Source organism: Schistocerca piceifrons, chromosome 5, assembly GCF_021461385.2.
Source record: "Schistocerca piceifrons isolate TAMUIC-IGC-003096 chromosome 5, iqSchPice1.1, whole genome shotgun sequence".
In the NCBI taxonomy this organism is placed as follows: Eukaryota; Metazoa; Arthropoda; class Insecta; order Orthoptera; family Acrididae; genus Schistocerca; species Schistocerca piceifrons.
In genome coordinates, this window is record NC_060142.1 from 248,263,804 (window position 1) to 248,284,681 (window position 20,878).

Sequence of the window (20,878 nt, forward strand, 5' to 3'; positions counted from 1 at the left end):
AAATAAAAAGAATACAAGATGAATGTCTAGCTTGCAAATATGAGATAGCGAAGGCAGCAGAGGATCACATAGGTAAAATGCCAAGTCTTAGTACAAACCCATGAGTAACTGAGGACATATTGAATTTAACAGACGAAAGGAGAAAACATAAAAATGCAGCAAATGAAAAAGGCGAAGAGGAATAAAATTCTAAAGCATGATATTGATAAGACATGCAAAATGGCTAAGCAGGAATGGATGGAGGACAAATACAAGAATATAGAAACATATATGACTAGGGAAAGAATAGATCCCGGCTGAGACGGCCGCTGTGGCCGAAAGGTTCTAGGCGCTTCAGTCCGGAAACGAGCTTTTGCTACGGTTTCAGGTTCGAATCCTGCCTCGGGCATGGATGTATGTGACGTCCTTAGTTTCGTTAAGTTTAAGTAGTTCTAAATCTAGGGGACTGATGACCTCAGATGTTAAGTCCCATAGTGCTTAGAGCCATTTGAACCAATTTTTGATTCCTGTTGTACGTAATTTAAAGCGACATCTGGAGAGAAGGGGAAATGCTGTAAGTGTATGAAGAGCTCACAAAGCAAGCCAGTACTAAGGAAGAAGGGGAAGCAGAAAGGAGGAAGGAATACATATAGGGCCTATACAGGATGTTAAGGTACAGGATAACGTTCTACAAGTCGGGGCGTGGAATGTCAGAAGCTTGAACGTGGTAGGGAAACTAGAAAATTTGAAAAGGGAAATGCATAGGCTCCATCTAGATATAGTAGGGGTCAGTGAAGTGAAGTGGAAGGAAGACAAGGATTTCTGGTCAGATGAGTATCGGGTAATATCAACAGCAGCAGAAAATGGTATAACAGGTGTAGGATTCGTTATGAATAGGAAGGTAGGGCAGAGGGTGTGTTACTGTGAACAGTTCAGTGACCGGGTTGTTCTAATCAGAATCGACAGCAGACCAACACCGACAACGATAGTTCAGGTATACATGCCGACGTCGCAAGCTGAAGATGAATAGATAGAAAAAGTGTATGAGGATATTGAAAGGGTAATGCAGTATGTAAAAGGGGACGAAAATCCAATAGTTATGGGGGACTGGAATGCAGTTGTAGGGGAAGGAGTAGAAGAAAAGGTTACAGGAGAATATGGGCTTGGGACAAGGAATGATAGAGGAGAAAGACTAATTGAGTTCTGTAACAAGTTTCAGCTAGTAATAGCGAATACCCTGTTCAAGAATCACAAGAGGAGGAGGTATACTTGGAAAAGGCCAGGACATACGGGAAGATTTCAATTAGATTACATCATGGTCAGACAGAGATTCCGAAATCAGATACTGGACTGTAAGGCGTACCCAGGAGCAGATATAGACTCAGATCACAATATAGTAGTGATGAAGAGTAGGCTGAAGTTCAAAACATTAGTCAGGAAGAATCAATAGGCAAAGAAGTGAGATACGGAAGTACTAAGGAATGACGAGATACGTTTGAAGTTCTCTAAGGCTATAGATACAGCAATAAGGAATAGCGCAGTAGACAGTACAGTTGAAGAGGAATGGACATCTTTAAAAAGGGCCACCACAGAAGTTGGGAAGGAAAACATAGGTACAAAGAAGGTATCTGCGAAGAAACCATGGGTAACAGAAGAAATACTTCAGTTGATTGATGAAAGGAGGAAGTACAAACATGTTCCGGGAAAATCAGGAATACAGAAATACAAGTCGCTGAGGAATGAAATAAATAGGAAGGGCAGGGAAGCTAAGACGAAATGGCTGCAGGAAAAATGCGAAGACATCGAAAAAGATATGATTGTCGGAAGGACAGACTCAGCATACAGGAAAATCAAAACAACCTTTGGTGACATTAAAAGCAACGGTGGTAACATTAAGAGTGCAACGGGAATTCCACTGTTAAATGCAAAGGAGAGAGCAGATAGGTGGAAAGCATACATTGAAAGCCTCTATGAGGGTGATGATTTGTCTGATGCGATAGAAGAAGAAACAGGGGTCGATTTAGAAGAGATAGGGGATCCAGTATTAGAATCGGTATTTAAAAGAGCTTTGGAGAACTTACTGTCAAATAAGGCAGAAAGGATAGATAACTTTCCATCAGAATTTCTAAAATCATTGGGGGAAGTGGCAACAAAACGACTATTCACGTTGGTGTGTAGAATATATGAGTCTGGCGACATACCATCTGACTTTCGGAAAAGCATCATCCACACAATTCCGAAGACGGCAAGAGCTGACAAGTGAGAGAATTATCGCACAATCAGCTTAACAGTTTATGCATCGAAGCTGCTTACAAGAATAATATACAGAAGAATGGAAAATAAAATTGAGAATGCGCTAGGTGACGATCAGTTTGGCTTTAGGAAAAGTAAAGGGGTGAGAGAGGCAGTTCTGACGTTACGGCTAATAATGGAAACAAGGCTAAAGAAAAATCAAGACACTTTCATAGGATTTGTCGACCTGGAAAAAGTGTTCGACAATATAAAATGGTGCAAGCTGTTCGAGATTCTGAAAAAAGTAGGGGTAATCTATAGGGAGAGACGGGTCATATACAATATGTACAACAACCAAGAGGGTATAATAAGAGTGGACGATCAAGAACGAAGTGCTCGTATTAAGAAGGGTGTAAGACAAGGCTGTAGCCTTTCGCCCCTACTCTTCAATCTGTACATCGAGGAAGCAATGATGGAAATAAAAGAAAGGTTCAGGAGTGGAATTAAAATACAAGGTGAAAGGATATCAATGGTACGATTCGCTGATGACATTGCTATCCTGAGTGAAAGTGAAGAAGAATTAAATGATCTGCTGAACGGAATGAACAGTCTAATGAGTACACAGTATGGTTTGAGAGTAAATCGGAGAAAAACGAAGGTAGTGAGAAGTAGTAGAAATGAGAACAGCGAGAAACTTAACATCAGGATTGATGGTCACGAAGTCAATGAAGTTAAGGAATTCTGCTAACTAGGCAGTAAAATAAGCAATGACGGACGGTGCATGGAGGACATCAAAAGTAGACTCGCTATGGGAAAAAAGGCATTTCTGGCCAAGAGAAGTCTACTAATACCAAATACCGGCCTTAATTTGAGGAAGAAATTTCTGAGGATGTACGTTTGGAGTACAGCATTGTATGGTAGTGAAACATGGACTGTGGGAAAACCGGAACAGAAGAGAATCGAAGCATTTGAGATGTGGTGTTATAGACAAATGTTGAAAATTAGGTGGACTGATAAGGTAAGGAATGAGGAGGTTCTATGCAGAATCGGAGAGGAAAGGAATAGTGGAAAACACTGATAAGGAGAAGGGACAGGGTGATAGGACATCTGCTAAGACATGAGGGAATGACTTCCATGGTACTAGAGTTAGCTGTAGAGGGCAAAAACTCTAGAGGAAGACAGAGATTGGAATACGTCAAGCAAATAATTGAGGACGTAGGTTGCAAGTGCTACTCTGAGATGAAGAGGTTAGCACAGGAACGGAATTCGTGGCGGGCCGCATCAAACCAGTCAGTAGACTGATGACAAAAAAAAGAAAAAGGTACAGGTACAGATACTGTTATCATTGGTACCTTAATATGCACCCACTTCAGTGTGTTAGTTGTTTTGCGTATAACAGTATTCCAGCATCACATAATTTACTAACTGATGTTTCCTGCGTAGTCGTAACTGCGAAATGGACTCGCCTGTCGGTATAGACTACGGTTTTCCGTCCACTCGTCTACACATTAACACCTGACTTGCTGCCAAGGGGAAAATAAACATTAATGGTTTCTTTGTGCCACGAGTACCTGGAATTACTAATCCACCTAAAAACATACAACTCATACTAGCTATAAATATTAGTCTCCAAATTATGTAAATACTAATGTAAAGGGAATTACTAACCCACCTACAAACATACAACTCATCATAGCTATAAATTTTGGTCTCCAAATTATGTAAATACTGATGTAATGTTGTTCGGTATAGTGTCCTCAGTTATCAATAGAAATATCTGCACTTACACCCCTAACACCTGCATAAGGGAAGCAGACTTGAGGAAAATGTAAAGAAAAAAAAATCGGAGGCGAAGTAGGTGAAGATTATAATGGGAATTATGTCACAGTGAGAAGAATTGGACAGATCCCTGAAGGTCCTAAGTGGAATCAAGACTCTTTTAGTAGACGACACGCCTTCAGAATTATTGATATTCTTGAGAAATACAGCTGGGACAAAAATTTTCCACTTTGTGTTCAAGACATATAACTGCCTCAGGACAGGTACGAATAGTAGCGAATCAACAGTTTAGTAACTCAAGGTTGCAAAACATTGGCATGAATTATTTGATAAGATTGTGTTCCGAAGAAATGTAAGTAAACGCGTGACAGATAATTGTGATATTAAGTCTTTACTTAAAAGATAGGCTGAAAAATCAAACCTATATTTGTAGCTTTTCTATATTTAGCGAAGGCTTTTGGCAATGTTCACTGGAGTACACTCTTTGAAATTTTGAAGATAACAGTGATAAAATACGGGGAAATAATTATTATTTACAACTTCTACAGAAATCAGACTGCAGTTATAAAAATCGACGGACATGAAAGGGAATTAGTACATGAGAAGAGAGTTAAACGAGTTTGTAGCCTATCCCTGAGGACCTTCAATCTGTACTCTGAGCACGCAGTAAATGAAACCAAGGAAAAATTTGGGAAGAGTATTAATGACCAGGGAGAAGAAATAAAAATCTTGTAGTTTATCGGTCGCACAGTAATGATGACAAAGGACTTGGAAGAGCAGTTGAATTCAATGGATAATGTCTTAGAAAGAGACTGCAAGATGAACAAGAAGAAATGTAATGAAATGTATTGTAACTAAATCAGCTAATGTTCAGGGCATTATATTACGAAATAAATCACTAAGTGTGTTACTAAGTTTAGCTATTTCGGTAACAAAATAACTGATGCCGGCCAAAGCAGAGAGGATATAAAATACAGACCAGTAATAACGAAAAAGTTTCTGATGAAGAAGAATTTGTTAACATCTAATAGAAATTTAAATGTTAGGAAGTCTTTTCTGAAGGTATTTGTCTGGAGTGTAGCTTCGTACTGAAGTGAAACTTGGACCATATGTATTTCAGAAAAGAAAAGAATGGAAGCTTTTGAAATGAGGAGATAAAGAAGGATGTTGGAGGCGACATGGATATTTACTGAGACGACAAATGTGAAGGGATATTATAATACCGGACCCCTTTTGCCCAGCGTAGTGCACGAACTCGACGTGGCATGGACTCGATAGATCGTTGGAAGTTCCCTGGAGAAATTTTGAGCCATGCTGCCTCCGTAACCGTCCGTAACTGTGAAAGTGTTGGCGATGCAAATGTTGTGCACGAACTCACCTCTTGATTATGTAACATAAATGTTCGATGGGATTCATGTCGGGTGATCTTGGTGGCCATATCATTTGCCCGAACTGTCCAGAATGTTCTTCAAACAAATCGCAAACTGTTGTGGTTCGGTGACATGGTGCAATGTCTTCCGTAAAAAATCCATCGTTGTTTGCTGCAAATGGTCTCCAAGTATACAAACCATTTCCCACCAACGATCGGTTCAACTGGACCAGAGGACGCAATTAATTCCGTGTAAAAACCGCCCACACCATTATCAACCAACTACTAGCTTGCACAGAGCGTTGTTGACATCTTGGGTCCAAGACTCCGAGGGGGGACGACGTTTTGTTTGTGGGGGAGGGGGTCCGTACACAGTCCCAATTTTTACACAGTCCACTGTCACGAATGATGATGATGATAATGAAGTGATGAGAACAACACAAACACCCAGCCCCCATGCAGAAAAATCCCCAACCTGGTCGGGAATCGAACCGGGGACCCTGTGATCCAGAGGCTGCAACGCTATCCACTAGACCACGTGCTGCGGAAGCTCCGAGAGGTCTGCACCACACCTGAACCGTGCTATCAACTCTTACCAACCTAAGTCGGCACTCATATTACCGGGTCATTGTTTTCCAGTCGTCTGGGGTTCAAGCAATATGGTCACGAGCCCAAAAGAGACGATGCAGGCGATGTCGTGCTGCTAGCAAAGGCTCTCATGTCTCTCGTTTGCTGACGTAGGCCATTAAAGCCACAATTCACCGCACTGTCCTAACGGATACGTTGGTCATATGTGCCATATTGATTTCTGCGGTCATTTCACCGCACTGTCCTAACGGATACGTTGGTCATATGTGCCATATTGATTTCTGCGGTCATTTCAGACACTGTTTCTTGTCTGTTTACATCGACAACTCTACACAAAACACCGTTACTTTCAGCCTTTATGTGAAGGCTGTCGGCCACTGTGTTTTCCGCGGTGAGAGGTAGTGCCTGAAATTTGGTCTTCTCAGCACATTCGTGTCACTGTGGATCTCAGAATATTGAATTCCCTAACGATTTACGACAAGGAATAGCCCAAGCGTCTAATTCCAACTGCCATTCCTTGTTCAAAGTCTCTTAATTACCATCGTGCAGCTATGACTACGTGAGAAACCTTTTCGTATGAATCATCTGAATACAAATGATAGCTACTCCAAAGCACGTGATGCTACCGGGAACTCTATGTCCGCATATCGCTATCCCATGAACTTTGCCACCTTAGTGTATCTAACTAATGAAAATATTGTATATATGGAGACTGAAGCGACGAATCAAAATTTGTAGCAAGGCCTGTATTCGAATCTGAGACTCCTGCTCACTAATCCGATGCACTAACCACTACGCCACCCTTGACAGTGTCTTTGCATAAATGTGTGGACTACCCTAATACGCCTCCCTGATCAGCCCAAAGAGACACTCGGTCTTGCGATCTTCCAAAAGTAAATGAAATGATGTGATGCGGTGGCCTTCAACTATGTACACTCTGGCTCAGAGTTGAAATATTAAAAGTTTTGGCTGGTTTCGTTGTCTAGGGGCTGGGATACGTAGTTGCCCCGTTACAAGCCAAATACTGTTGAGTCTACAGTATACAATAAGAATACACACATGACTCGAATGGTCGAAGGTTCCTATCACTCGGCAATTGCGAATTATGAATGTTAGATAGAAATTTATAAATGAAAGATTGCAATTACATGAAATCTGCAGGTAGTATTTTAACGGCTTTAAATGAGTAGTACGGCAGCAGAAGTACCTTTAAGAATGCTCTTTGTTACTGTAAAACACTTATTGGTGTCGATGGTCCAGGAATAAACTAAAAAATGGCTCTGAGCACTATGGGACTTAACATCTGTGGTCATCAGTCCTCTAGAACTTAGAACTACTTAAACCTAACTAACCTAAGGACACCACACACATCCATGCCCGAGGCAGGATTCGAATCAGCGACCGTAGCGGTCGCGCGATTCCAGACTGAAGCGCCTAGAACCGCATGGCCACACCGGCCGGCAATAAATTAAAATATTATAAGTGGAATAACATTTACACAGTAGATTCCTACTTCACGTAATTAGTTATGAACAACAACATAGTTGGCGAGATATTCACTTCTAAACGCACACTACGCCTTCACTGCAGAAGTCACGAAAGTCTCACAAGTGCACAAGTCGACACTATGCAACATTTCTATCTCCCGCAAACTGCTCCACTCTCCATGTCTTTCCCGCGACCGTGCGTCCGTCGCGCCGTACTGTCCAGAACTCTCTCGTGTCCTCTCACGTACTGTCCCCCGCGCCGCACTCTTCAGAACTTCCCCCTCCCCCACTTCCATGCAGTCTCTCCATGTGTCCTTTTTGGAAACGATCGCTGTGATTGGCTAGAGTGCTCCCGCCCTGTCTCCAAGCCAATGTACACTCACAAACATAATGAAACACATTTAAATTACTGGATTTACATTTAAATAACTTGAAATTAAATAAATTTTCCTACGGCTGGACCATAAACATGCTCTAACACACATTTTAAATACATAAACAAATTAAATAAACATATATCAAAGGAACAGAACAGAAATAAGCCATTTGCCTAATGTCTCTGTGCTTTCTGAAACACAATAAATAATTGACCCATTTCTTCAAGAATAGTATATATCGGATACAAACAAAGACACAGATGAATAAATAAATGTATAAGCATGCTGCTACCGTTTTTTTCGTGTAACTGTGGAGTACTTATGGCCTGACGCGATCGATAGTAATCGGCCACTTTGACCTCCTATAACTCATGTACTATCCAAGTTACATGCCTGTAATTTATACTAATTTAGGTTTACACTAATACATTTCTAAAGCCATGTCGATCGAAAAAATCGGACGAACCGTTTAGATTTTGGAAATCCGTTGCTGGGTGTTACTTGTATAATTTATTGTCAGATATTATAAACTAATAAAGATATTGAAAATCTGATTACACCGTCGTGCAAAAAATGGTAATGTACATGTTTCTCTTCGAGGTATCATGATTCACCTTGCTACTATTGAGTTCTATAAGAACTGTGAAATGTCTGCCATTAAGGTTTCACAAAGTCCACCACCTTTGGCACTCCTGGCATGTCTCCTCCATCGACACAGCATCACCACTGAATTCCCAGCCACTCATTGGCTGGACCACATGCTGGGGCTACCCCTCTTGCTCAGCTAGCGTTTGGCACCACGTGGTTGCTGCCGGGCCCCGGTTTGCCGAGTGGCACGTGTTGCCACGCCAACTCCAAACTTAGAATGTTGTCAGGGCGCCGCAGCTCGTCCGTTACCTCACGGACTCAACACACTTGGTATCTCATCCAGATTTGAGCAGCACTGCAGAGGCTTTCCAACTGCTGTTTGATAGTACCTCACCATCGAACGAAGCGGGAAATCCTGCCTGAAACCCAGGCATAGGTGCTTTAATCGATGAAACTATACGTTTCCAGAGTCTCAGACATTCATAGAGTCACAGGGTATTGTGTTCATGAATTGACAGTGCCCAGAACTTTATCGATAATATTCTGGAAAACCAGGGGCATCATATAAGTACTGACATAGCTATGTATCTGTATCTCATCGATACATAGAGTTTTATAGATTGCCGTTTACGGAAACCGTGTTGAATTCCTCTGATTAAAGATAGAGAAGAGCAGCGCGTCTCGCCACAAGATCGTTTAACGAGCACGAGAGAGTTTCTGTGGTGTCCAAAAACTGAAGTGGCAGTCGCTACAGGGGAGGAGTTTTGCGTCATGGAGGTTTTGTGTTGAAATTCTGATACTGTACGTTCCAAGAAGAGTGGGACAACATATTACATCCTTCAACATATATGTTCCGTGAAGTGATTACGCATGGACGTTAAAGAACCTAGAGCTCCATCGTTGTATAGGACAGGAGAGTGATTACTCATAGTGTTAATCGAAGTACCCTCCGCCACACTTCGCAAGGTATCTTGTCGAGTATAGAGATCAATGTAGGTTTGTTGGCACGTGGGTGCAGAAGAAATGGAGAAATACTGAATAACATTTCTCCATAACGTTACGTTGTGCATCACAGAATCTTGCCAAATTTTACCTTCATAATTACTGGAAGTGGCAACAACACGACTATTTACGTTGGTGTGTAGAATATATGAGTCTGGCGACATACCATCTGACTTTCGGAAAAGCATCATCCACACAATTCCGAAGACGGCAAGAGCTGACAAGTGCGAAAATTATCGCACAATCAGCTTAACACCTCATGCATCGAAGCTGCTTACAAGAATAATATACAGAAGAATGGAAAAGAAAATTGAGAATGCGCTAGGTGACGATCAGTTTGGCTTTAGGAAAAGTAAAGGGACGAGAGAGGCAATTCTGACGTTACAGCTAATAATGGAAGCAAGGCTAAAGAAAAATCAAGACACTTTCATAGGATTTGTCGACCTGGAAAAAGCGTTCGACAATATAAAATGGTGCAAGCTGTTCGAGATTCTGAAAAAAAGTAGGGGTAAGCTATAGGGAGAGACGGGTCATATACAATATGTACAACAACCAAGAGGGAATAATAAGAGTGGACGATCAAGAACGAAGTGCTCGTATTAAGAAGGGTGTAAGACAAGGCTGTAGCCTTTCACCCCTACTCTTCAATCTGTACATCGAGGAAGCAATGATTGAAATAAAAGAAAGGTTCAGGTGTGGAATTAAAATACAAGGTGAAAGGATATAAATGATACGATTCGCTGATGACATTGCTATCCTGAGTGAAAGTGAAGAATTAAATGATCTGCTGAACGGAATGAACAGTATAATGAGTACACAGTATGGTTTGAGAGTTAATCGGAGAAAGACGAACATAATGAGCACTATGGGACTTCTGTGGTCATCAGTCCCCTAGAACTTAGAACTACTTAAACCTAACTAACCTAAGGACATCACACACATCCATGCCCGAGGCAGGATTCGAACCTGCGACCGTAGCAGTCGCGCGTTTCCGGACCGAGCGCCTAGAACCGCTAGACCACCGCGGCCGGCAGGAGAAGGGACATGATGATAGGACATCTACTAAGACATGAGGAAATGATTTCCATGGTACTAGAGGGAGCTGTAGAGGGCAAAAACTGTAGAGGAAGACAGAGATTGGAATACGTCAAGCAAATAATTGAGGCCGTAGGTTGCAAGTGCTACTCTGAGATGAAGAGGTTAGCACAGGAAAGGAATTCCTGGCGGGCTGCATCAAACCAGTCAGTAGACTGATGACAAAAAAAAAATACTGCAGACCATGTTCCTTCACGCATCAAGAAACGTATTACATTGTCAAACACTGCCACGCGGAGTGGCCGCGCCGTCTAAGGCATCATGTATCGGAATGCGCGGTCCCTCCCGCAGGAGGTTCGAATCCTCCCTCGGGCATGGGTGTGTGTGTTGTGCTTAGTATAAGTTAGTTTAAGTAGTGTATAAATCTAGGGACCGATGACCTAAGCAGCTTGGCCCCTTAGGAATTCACAAACATTTGAATATTTGTCAAACACCTGTATCCCTTAAAGATAACGAAGGGAACACGAGAAAAGTGGGTCGTACACAGAGAATTAGCAAAATATTTTTCGCTGGGCACTATCCGCGACCGAGAGAGGTGGCACAGTGGTTAGCACGTTGGACTCGCATTCGGGAGGACGACAGTTCAAACCTGCGTCCTCCCACCTTGATTTAGGTTTTCCATGTTTTCCCTAAAGCCCATCCGACAGGTGCAGGGATGGTTTCTTCGAAAAAGCACGGCCAAATTACATCCTTATCCTTCCCTCATCCGATGAGACCGATGACCTCGCTGTTTGGTCCCCTCCCCTAAACTAATCAAAGAATCAACCATCATCCGCGAATGAAATACCACAGGGGGGGAGAAAAAAATTTTCCTACACACCCTATGATAATTTGCATATTGTCGATGTAGCAGTTGTAGAGCCTCCTGCAAAGTTTCGTGTGTATTTCCGAAAGAAACGTAACGTACAACATTTAATAATGCAGGTAACCTTACACATACGGAGGTCATTCCTAGGCTCAACGAAAGACTCTAATATATAAAACACATTCACCGACTCACTTACACACACTCACAAACCATGGAGTGCAACAAGAAATTCAGATTTAATTCTATAAAACTGAAAGAAGATATGGAGGAATTGGAGTCTGTTGGGTACTAATGTTCTCTGTAATAAATACACACATAAATAACACAACTGACAAAAAACATTACGCAATATGTTCAGCAGCTGGCAATGCTACGAATAAGATGGAAACGCCCACTTAAAACCAATAACCTCCACGAATAAAACAGCTTCATGCTTTAAACGAGTTAAATAATTGGCATTAACCATTTCAAATCTTGATGTGTGAAGACACAGATCCTTAACTATTTTGGTTTTATTAGTTTCGAAATATTTCTCTTAATGAGTGGATTATGACAGGGTTTTACACTTTTTAATTCGGTCAATAAATGTCTGAGTTACTGGAAATCAAACTTTTGTTGCCCCTTGAAACCTTTAGACAGGCAACCTGCAATGGGTTATTAATGTGGTTAGTGACTGTTGAATGGAAAAGACTTACTCCGTCAGCAGAAAAGGAAGTACATGTGAGGTGCAGGGGGGAATTATGAATGAATACAGGGTGTTCTAGCACTTGTAGATGTGAGTGAGTACATAGTATTCTGAATAGCATCTCACGTCCAGAAACGTACCGTTTCCGTGCTACAGTCGTTTGCAAAAATGTTTGCTAGGTAGGTTTAAAACAGCATAGTGATGGTGGGGGGAGATACTTACGTCGTATTCGCTGATGTCGTTTGTGCGCCGTAGCGGCTCGTTTCACGTTCCCACTGTCGATAGCGTCTAGCTGGTAACTCAGCAGATGGCGCGTAATACTTCCGTGTGCGGTTACCGCTGCCCGGCTAGGCTTCAAAAGTGGCTGCTAGAGCGGCATGGAGAGAGGCCTTCGAACAGTGCAGTGCAGGCAGTTTACATGTAGTCTTCGCGCGTATGGAACTGGGGCCAGTGGCAGTGCTTGGAGAAACGGACACACGATGAGGGTTGGCACGACGTCTTTTCTCTTCTTCGACAGGACTATATAGAAAGCAAAAGTTTGGCCAGTACCGAGCATCTGGTTGTTCAACTCTGTGGACAGTTTCCCCGAACTGTTTGAGCAGTTGTTTGTGTTTATATTCATTTAGTCGTCTATGCATGCCATTGTTATTTGACTCTGTGACTGTATGACACATTTATTGCCATGTCAACTATGTATGTCTTTTTTTCTAAAGTGACGTGTATTAAGCTGCTAGCGATTTGGCGATTTGTGTAAAGTTCCCAGCGTTCACGCAAATTATATCAGGGGCCTATGAATTATCTAATTCTTAAAATTTTGCGTTTGTTTTAAATTGTCTTAGGCGAGAGAAAAAACTGTTTTTGAATTTTGATATTTGTTTTCACTATGTTTTAGAACCAGGCCGCTGTAGCCGAGCGGCTCTAGGCGCATCAGTCCTAAACCGCGCTGCTGGTACGGCCGCAGGTTCGAATCTTGTGTCGGGTATGGATGTGTCTGATGTCCTTGGAATTTACTCCTTGCTTTGAGTAATTCTCTTTCACACATTACATTTTTAGCGAAGGTTATTTCCTAGGCTGTATGACCTTACTGGAAAAGTTCTATGTATAAGAGCTGTCGTGGTTAAACAATATCGTTCAGTTGTGGTATAATCCAGTGAGACATTTATACTTGGTGTTTGTTAACGGAACCAACTAAGTCTCCAGGAGAGCTTTCCATGTCGGCAGATTCTTGCTGTAAGGGTCTGGCTTGCCTGCGGCCGTGTGGATGGCTCTCGAGTATTTCCTAGCGCGGCTTGCTGTTTGTTTGCAGTCGCGTGTTCTCACTGTCTATGCTCAAGCTTAGTACTTTGTTATCTGAAATTTTACTGTCGGCTAAGAGGCCTTTATTTGATTAATTGGCTTCGTACAGGGACTTTTCCCTTTAACGAAATTGTTCTGTTTAATACATATTGTAGCCTTGTTCTAAATTTCATTTTAAATTATTTAGTGTAAACCTTATGGGTACGCCATAAAGGTGAACTGTTATGTTTTGTTAACTACTTCATATTTATCTTTTGAGGGTCTGCCTAATGTCTTTGTTTTGAGCTCGCTTGCAAAAATTTATCCAACTCAGTTTTAAGTGATTTCTATTTAAAATATTTTTTCATTTAAATTTTTTTAAAGGTCAATCTTGATGAAGTCTTCTCTTCTTGCATTTTGTTTAAGGCCAGTAAAAGTCCAACTGTGTTATTCAGCATTCTGAATGCTTTTCAAGCTTGTAAACGTGGCAAATTAAGTTGGAATTTTCCAACCGTTTTCCTAAAGGGGACCTGTTGTCACTTTGAAAAAGTATAAATGATGTCAGATAAAAGGGCCTCGTCCTTCCATGTCACTTCCCTGATCTTTGTATCTCCCAACCAATTTCACATCTGTCCTACGTCTCTCGCCTGGTTCGAATCTCGTTCACGTATCTGTGAGTGTTATATTTGATACGGAATGTTGGATGTGGTATGGATGTAGTTGTCGGTCATCGACAATATACCAGATGATGCTGGGAGCAACGTTCATTGGACACGCAGTTGCTCGTTACTCGTTGACGGCTTCTCTGCAACAGGGTGCAGTGCGATATCTTCCAATTCGGGTGTGCGGCATCTCCTTGGAGTACCACAGTCACACCTGGTGACGGTGAAGTTACCCATTTCTCGATGCCGTCGCGTAACTGCGGCGAAAAGAGTTTGCGATTAAGTCGGACTCTGCGTAGAACGAGCTTGATACAGGTGACGAGTAGCTCTCCCATTACTGTGAACTTTGCCATACAGAAGGATCATGTCAATGTATTAGGCAAACTTTTTATCAACCATCTCGCTCTAACACTCACAGGCACCTGAATGAGGCTCGAACCAGGCCAGAGAGGTAGGATAGGCGTAAGCACTTCCCACCAACATGGCTATTCCGTTGCATAACTACTTAGCAAATAAGCTTAAACACGGCTACAGCACAGGGTTCCAATTTTAAATATTGTGTACTCACTCCCAAGTCATAGAAGTTCGCAATGAGAATTTCCGGACACCCTTTATATACAGGGTGTTCCAGAAATATCGTGACAAACAGTTACAGGCGCCGGTGCCAACCACCAGGCCAGTCCTTCAGCAGAAAACGTGACTTTGTACGCTGACGGGCGGTAGGCGGAATGTCTCGCGACATTGTTTGTTATTCAGTGATCGCGACTGATTGCCACCGTCGCCAGTGAAGAAGGTGAAGGTAGCTGCTGCGTAGATAGGCCTTGTCTCCTATTAAAGCGACGCTCTGTTACCTCGGTGAATGACGGTTTCAGATATGGGTTTCCATCTGCAGTTCAGTTTTCTCATGTATACCTAAAAACATTGTAGATCTTAGAGGGTTTCAACAGAAAAGTAAACGGTTGTGGAAACCCGTGTCCGAAACCATCATCCACCGAGGTAACAGAGCATTGCACTCGTCGGAGACAAGGCCTGTCTCTGCAGCGGCTAGCTTGGTCTTATTCACTGGCGATCTTGGCAATCAGTCGCGACCACTGAATAAGAAACAGCATTGGGTCAAATGGGTCTGAGTACTATGGGACTCAACTGCTGAGGTCATTAGTCCCCTAGAACTTAGAACTAGTTAAACCCAACTAACCTAAGGACATCACACACATCCATGCCCGAGGCAGGATTCGAACCTGCGACCGTAGCGGTCTCGCGGTTCCAGACTGCAGCGCCAGAACCGCGCGGCCACTTCGGCCGGCAAGAAACAGCATTGCGAGACATTCCGGCTACGGCCCGTCAGCATACAAAATCACGTTTGCTGCCGAAGGGGTGACCTAGCGACAGGCTCCGGCGACTATGACTTTGACGCTACATCTCCTTGTAGTTTGTCACATTTCTGGGACACCATGTGTGTAACATGCGCTCACTGATTCGAACGTAGATGTGCCTTTAAGGGCGCTCTACTGTATGTTACGACCCACACGGAAAGAAAAGTCGTTTTTTACTCGCTCATAACGAAGGAGCACTATGAAATGCTTACTGGTTCCATAAAAGAGTCTTTGTGAACAACCCTCGCTTTAGCACGACGCTCTTTCACATTTCGAGGGCTGCCTGTCTGATGAAGCGGCCTGTATGCTGACCACGCAGCCGGAGGGCGACTGTCACGGTATATCAGGCAGCGTCCTACTGTTATGTAAACACTGTTCTGAAAGCGGCAGCGCCCTGACATATGTGTGAATTATCTCCTCTGACGTTCGGAAACGTATGGGCGAGGTGCATGCATTAACCTGCGGACAGCAGTTGTTACGGCAACGTGTGTGCAGCAATACTGCGAGTGACGGAAGTTAGTCTCACTGTTCCAATAATTGTCTCTCATATTTTACTGGAAAATGTCCAAGTCGTGACACCACATTAGAATTTTCGGTCAGGACGAGTTGTTATTGGTAATAACACTTCATTCTTTTGTTGTTGCTTCGATTAAGTACTGAAAATACGATATATTTCAACAATTCCTATTTGAAATATCATGATACATTAATAAAAAAATCTTCTCACAAAACCAATAAACTGTGAATTCATGAGCGACAAGCTATGTTACTACTTATCTTTACGAAGGCGATGGAATAACACAATAATGATAAAAATGCTGTACGCTCGGTCGAGACATCTAACTTGGACTCTTACTTTCCACAGTAATTATTCCTACGGAGCGTGTTACCCAACATGACACACAGATTCATGCTACTGGGTGTTTAGTACTTTTGAAACATGACTGGATCTCTTTGAACTATAACGGTACTCAGAATAAAAGCTTCATTCTGTAAACTTGTAACGAAACGGGATTTAGCACTACCAGCTAGCATATTTATATCATATAGTTTTACAATGGGCTGTATTCTTTGGTACCTGTGGCGGCAATGTCTTATTGCAAAATCTTATATGAGTAGCTCCAGATCAAGTGCTAAAAACTTTAAAATTTCTCTATTTACAACAACCGGTTTCGACAGATTTTGCTGTCATCTTCAAGTCTTTACAAATTGTTATCAAACATGCTAATTTTGAGTTGAAACCTCTTGACAAATCGTCATGTCTGTGGATAAAATGTAGCACGTTTGTCTACTGACATGACAACTTGGTGAGATATTCCAATACAAAATGAACATGTTTTATAACAAAAATTTATGAAGACGTGAGGATGCCACAAAAGTATGTCGGAACCAGTAGCTGTAAGTAAAGAAATATTTATGTTATCCTGGCTTTGGAAAGTTTTTGCCAAGTAAAACAGATCGCTCCTTCTGATTTCCCTAACAGGAGAAAAGTTAACCGCCAGTTTAACTACAGTAAAAAGAAGGAAGAAAGATCCTTCAACCTACCTCATTAAGGCGTTAGCTACTGGCTCTATGACGTGGTAACTGAAAGGTTACTGGATAATTAAGTGTCTGGAGTAATTACACCCCACTACAGAATTTCGTGTTACTGGCGTTTCAGTGACGCCCTACTTCCCGGCGTGGAGTACGAGGCGGTAGAATTTATTTATTTTCCATAGAAAGAACCATTACAGTCTACGTCATCCTTACAACTGAGGATCAGTGGGACCGAGTGCTTCCAGTGACTGTTTTGCAACCTCGTGAGCATACAGTAATGGATCTGTCTGCCTATTTACATGCAATACGCTACATTTGGTTATGTTGGCTGCCAACTGCCAATCCTTCCCCAAGCCTCCAACCTTTGTAAGCCTCCCTACATTTCGCTACAATTTTCTAGCCTTACGACTTCTCCGTTTACAACAGCATTATCAAATGGCTCTGAGCACAATGGGCCTTAACATCTGTGGTCATCAGTTCCCTAGAACTTAGAACTACTTAAACCTAACTAACCTAAGGACATCACACACATCCATGCCCGAGGCAGGATTCGAACCTGCGACCGTAGCAGTCGTGCGGTTCCGGACTGAGCGCCTTACCGCGAGACCACCGCGGCCGGCCAGCATTATCCGTAAAAAATTCGTGGGACCTCAGACTTCATCTACTAGGTCACTTAACACGCTGTGGGAAGCAATAGTAGCCTTTTGTATACAAGGGTTCACAGCCGCTGTGAATTTCTTAACGGAAGTCTCTTTTTTTTCGTAGGCTGTATTTTTGGTTTTCGTCTTCGGTACTTGAGAACCTTACCCAATACCTCACGATGTAATGCCTCAACAGTCCATTGTACACAAGGGTCTGCAGCCGTTGCGAATTTCTTAAGAAAAGTCATATTGCTACACCTTACTTTTTGGTCTCACAGTGATGCGGCATGTATGCTAATTCACCCTCTTACTGTTACGAACCCTTGCCAGTGGTGACATCCGACATCAGTTCGTCTAAGAATTTCATTGGCATGTACTTTTGCGTGTCATCCTCATAGTGTTCATGCTCGAGGAATAGTGTTTCATACTGCGTGATTCATGTCCAGAATCAGTGGCTCACATATACACGAACTGACGAACTACAGATAACGACGCCCGTTTTAGTTTGTATGTCTACAAACGGAGGCCGGTCATGTTTGGAAATAAATCAGGAGCCGTATCGCAGCCGAATGGGAAAATGAAAATCTTCCAGTAACCAATTCGTGCTAATCTAAAGCTTGAAGTGACTGATCTACAGTGCGTTTCCCTCCAGATCGATTCTTCGTTTACACAAGTCTTCAACGTCTCCTCACCCAATTTCTGAATAACGATGGAGAGGATACACCAATCTTTTCCCGCAGGCCAGCGCTCAGCGACTGCTCACGAAGCATGTGTACTACGAAGCCCTGGTCAAATTTAAGCCCCGAGTCGCAGTACTGTCTCACACACACCTTGCCGGCGTCATCATCCAAACGTATCTGCACAACGGGTTCGTCTTCACCCCTGTTCTTCCACTACACAGCGAGATGCCGCACATCAAACATTCTTCGTATTCAGTGTCGTCACCAGGACTGGTACGTTATGCAAGCGGCGTGAACAGCGCCAGGTGTGAAGTGACCGCTGTGTAGGACACGGAGGCGCCACATTCCAGTTTGAGAGTGTTATCAGCGAAAAAGTTTGAAAACGGCCTCCTTATGGCTCTCCACTTGGATGGCTGGTCAAATTGCGCAACATCCAGATATATGTGGCATCTGGATGTGACAGTGGCACGACGCGAAACCGCATGGAAAAGTGAAGACAGGTTCCGGGCAACTTCGTTTAAACAGCTGTAAGAGAGGATAACTGCATTGTGCACCAAGCACGTCGTAACCCTTTCACATCTTTGCCTGTCATCTGAGAACAAGTAAAGGAATCCCTGTAAACTTCTGTATCAACCTTCAGCAAATTAGTTGGACACTAAGGAGTTACCGTCCCACGCGTAAACTAAGATTACCGTCATATCAAAAACTGGGAAACATGAAATGAATGCCGTCAGATTGTGTTCAGCGATGAATCGCGGCCCTGTTCAAGCCCTGATGACCATCGTCGGGGAGTATGGTGACGACCTGAGGACAGGTCCAATTCTGATTACAGGTCACGGCTGGTAGTGGTTGCGGCGTCTCTCACGGCACAACGGAACGTCCTGGGCCTTTTGCTACCTCATTTGTTACCCCTCATGCGGCGGTATCGTGGTGTTATTTTTCAACAGAAAAGTGCTAGGCACACATGGGACGTGCCTCCATGAACAGTGAGTGTGATCTTCAGATACTCTCGTGATATGTCGGCTACTGAACGTATCGGACTAGCTCGGACGTGAAGACCGTCCCACTGCCACTATCCAGGACATCAAGGGGCAGACGAATCAGATGGGGACCAACTTGTCTCGGAATAGAGTACAACGGCGTTAAGACAATCTATCCAACGGAATCAGTGCTTGCATCCTGGCCAGAGAGGGCGCAACGTCATACGGGTAAGAGTACACATACTGCCAAGCTCTTTGTAAATTTGACTCGATTTCGTAATCAGTGTAATAACATCACGTATCTTAACAGCCCGTTAAGTTTCATTCTGTTACCTTCTCCAATTCCGTTTGCTTCGCTTCTTTTGTCAGGCACTGTAAATGATTTCGAATCAAGCTTGCTGACCTAAATTGATCTGAAGGCAAAACCACCGGCTAATTAAAGAATAAATTACATATCAGCACGCTTATTGCAACAGCTTACATTAAACTTACAAAATTTCGGCAAGTTTTGTTGTCTGTGATAATTTTTAATAACTATGTTAATGATATTTTGAGATAGTAGCTAGATAAATAATTTTACGCCCGTAACCTTAACAGTGATATTACCTAATGACAGCGCTCTTTGCTGATGACCAGTTTCTTATAAATGACAACGAAGACCCGCTTCAGAATTCCACTCATAAGTTATGACTGCCAAGAACTCAACTGAAATAATTTAAATCATGGCTTTTAATGCTCAACAATAGACCTCAGCTAAAATTGTGATAAATTACCTGTAAATAGAGAGAGTTGATTAGCTGAGCTACTTGTAAAATAGCATCTTAATAAAGGAAAGAGACATCCGAAATTCATTGAAAGATTTAATTACATTAACAAGACAATGCTCAGCGAACTTAATGTAAATTTGAGGAAAGAAACCCTTAAAAAGTTGGAATACCATCTATACTTTGTGGCAGTGAGACATGGAAAACAATAGTTGAGGCATAACGAAGGATATAAGCTACGGAAATACTGTAATTAAGAAGAGCAGCTGTTTATAGAGCCTAAGATATGATGAGGAATACAATAAACAGACAAAACTAAAATTTAAAAGCATAACTGAACAGGTCAGTGAGTATATAAATAAATCGAGAGATCGTGGCAGGAGCAGAAATGAAAATAGACTGCACAAAATAATGAATTATTGATCACTGTGGAAATTATCAATGGGCAGACTAATAAAGAGGTGCAGAGACCAAATGAAAACTAATCGAAAACGATAGAGACATTAAAGAAGAGGGCGTGACAGATGCGTAATACTCGAAGAAAGAATAGGATTGTAGCCAATGTGCCACTGTAGAGTCGATCTAAAAGATGTCCTTGGTATCTTTAACCAACTTGTATACTACAAAGTCGAAATTTTCACGTTGCTATATCTTCTGAAAGTTTAAAGTACATAGAGGAATGAGGATGATAGACTCATTCTTTCTTTTTATTCTATATTGTACTACAGTATTCCTAGTTTCTAAGCTATATGCTAGCTTCAGATCTGCTAAAGCTGTATTACATTGTGTACTATGAAATCGTCATGAGCACATTCTTTCTCTGAGATAGCGTTCCGTATACTGGCTGACTGCAATGTAAACGAACTTATCACTTCCGCCTTTCTAGAAGTTCTTGCACCAGGAACTACGAGCCTGTATTACGTGGATCAACAAAACGATCGCGTTCGACAATGCAGGACGCACCATCATCTGGCGAGA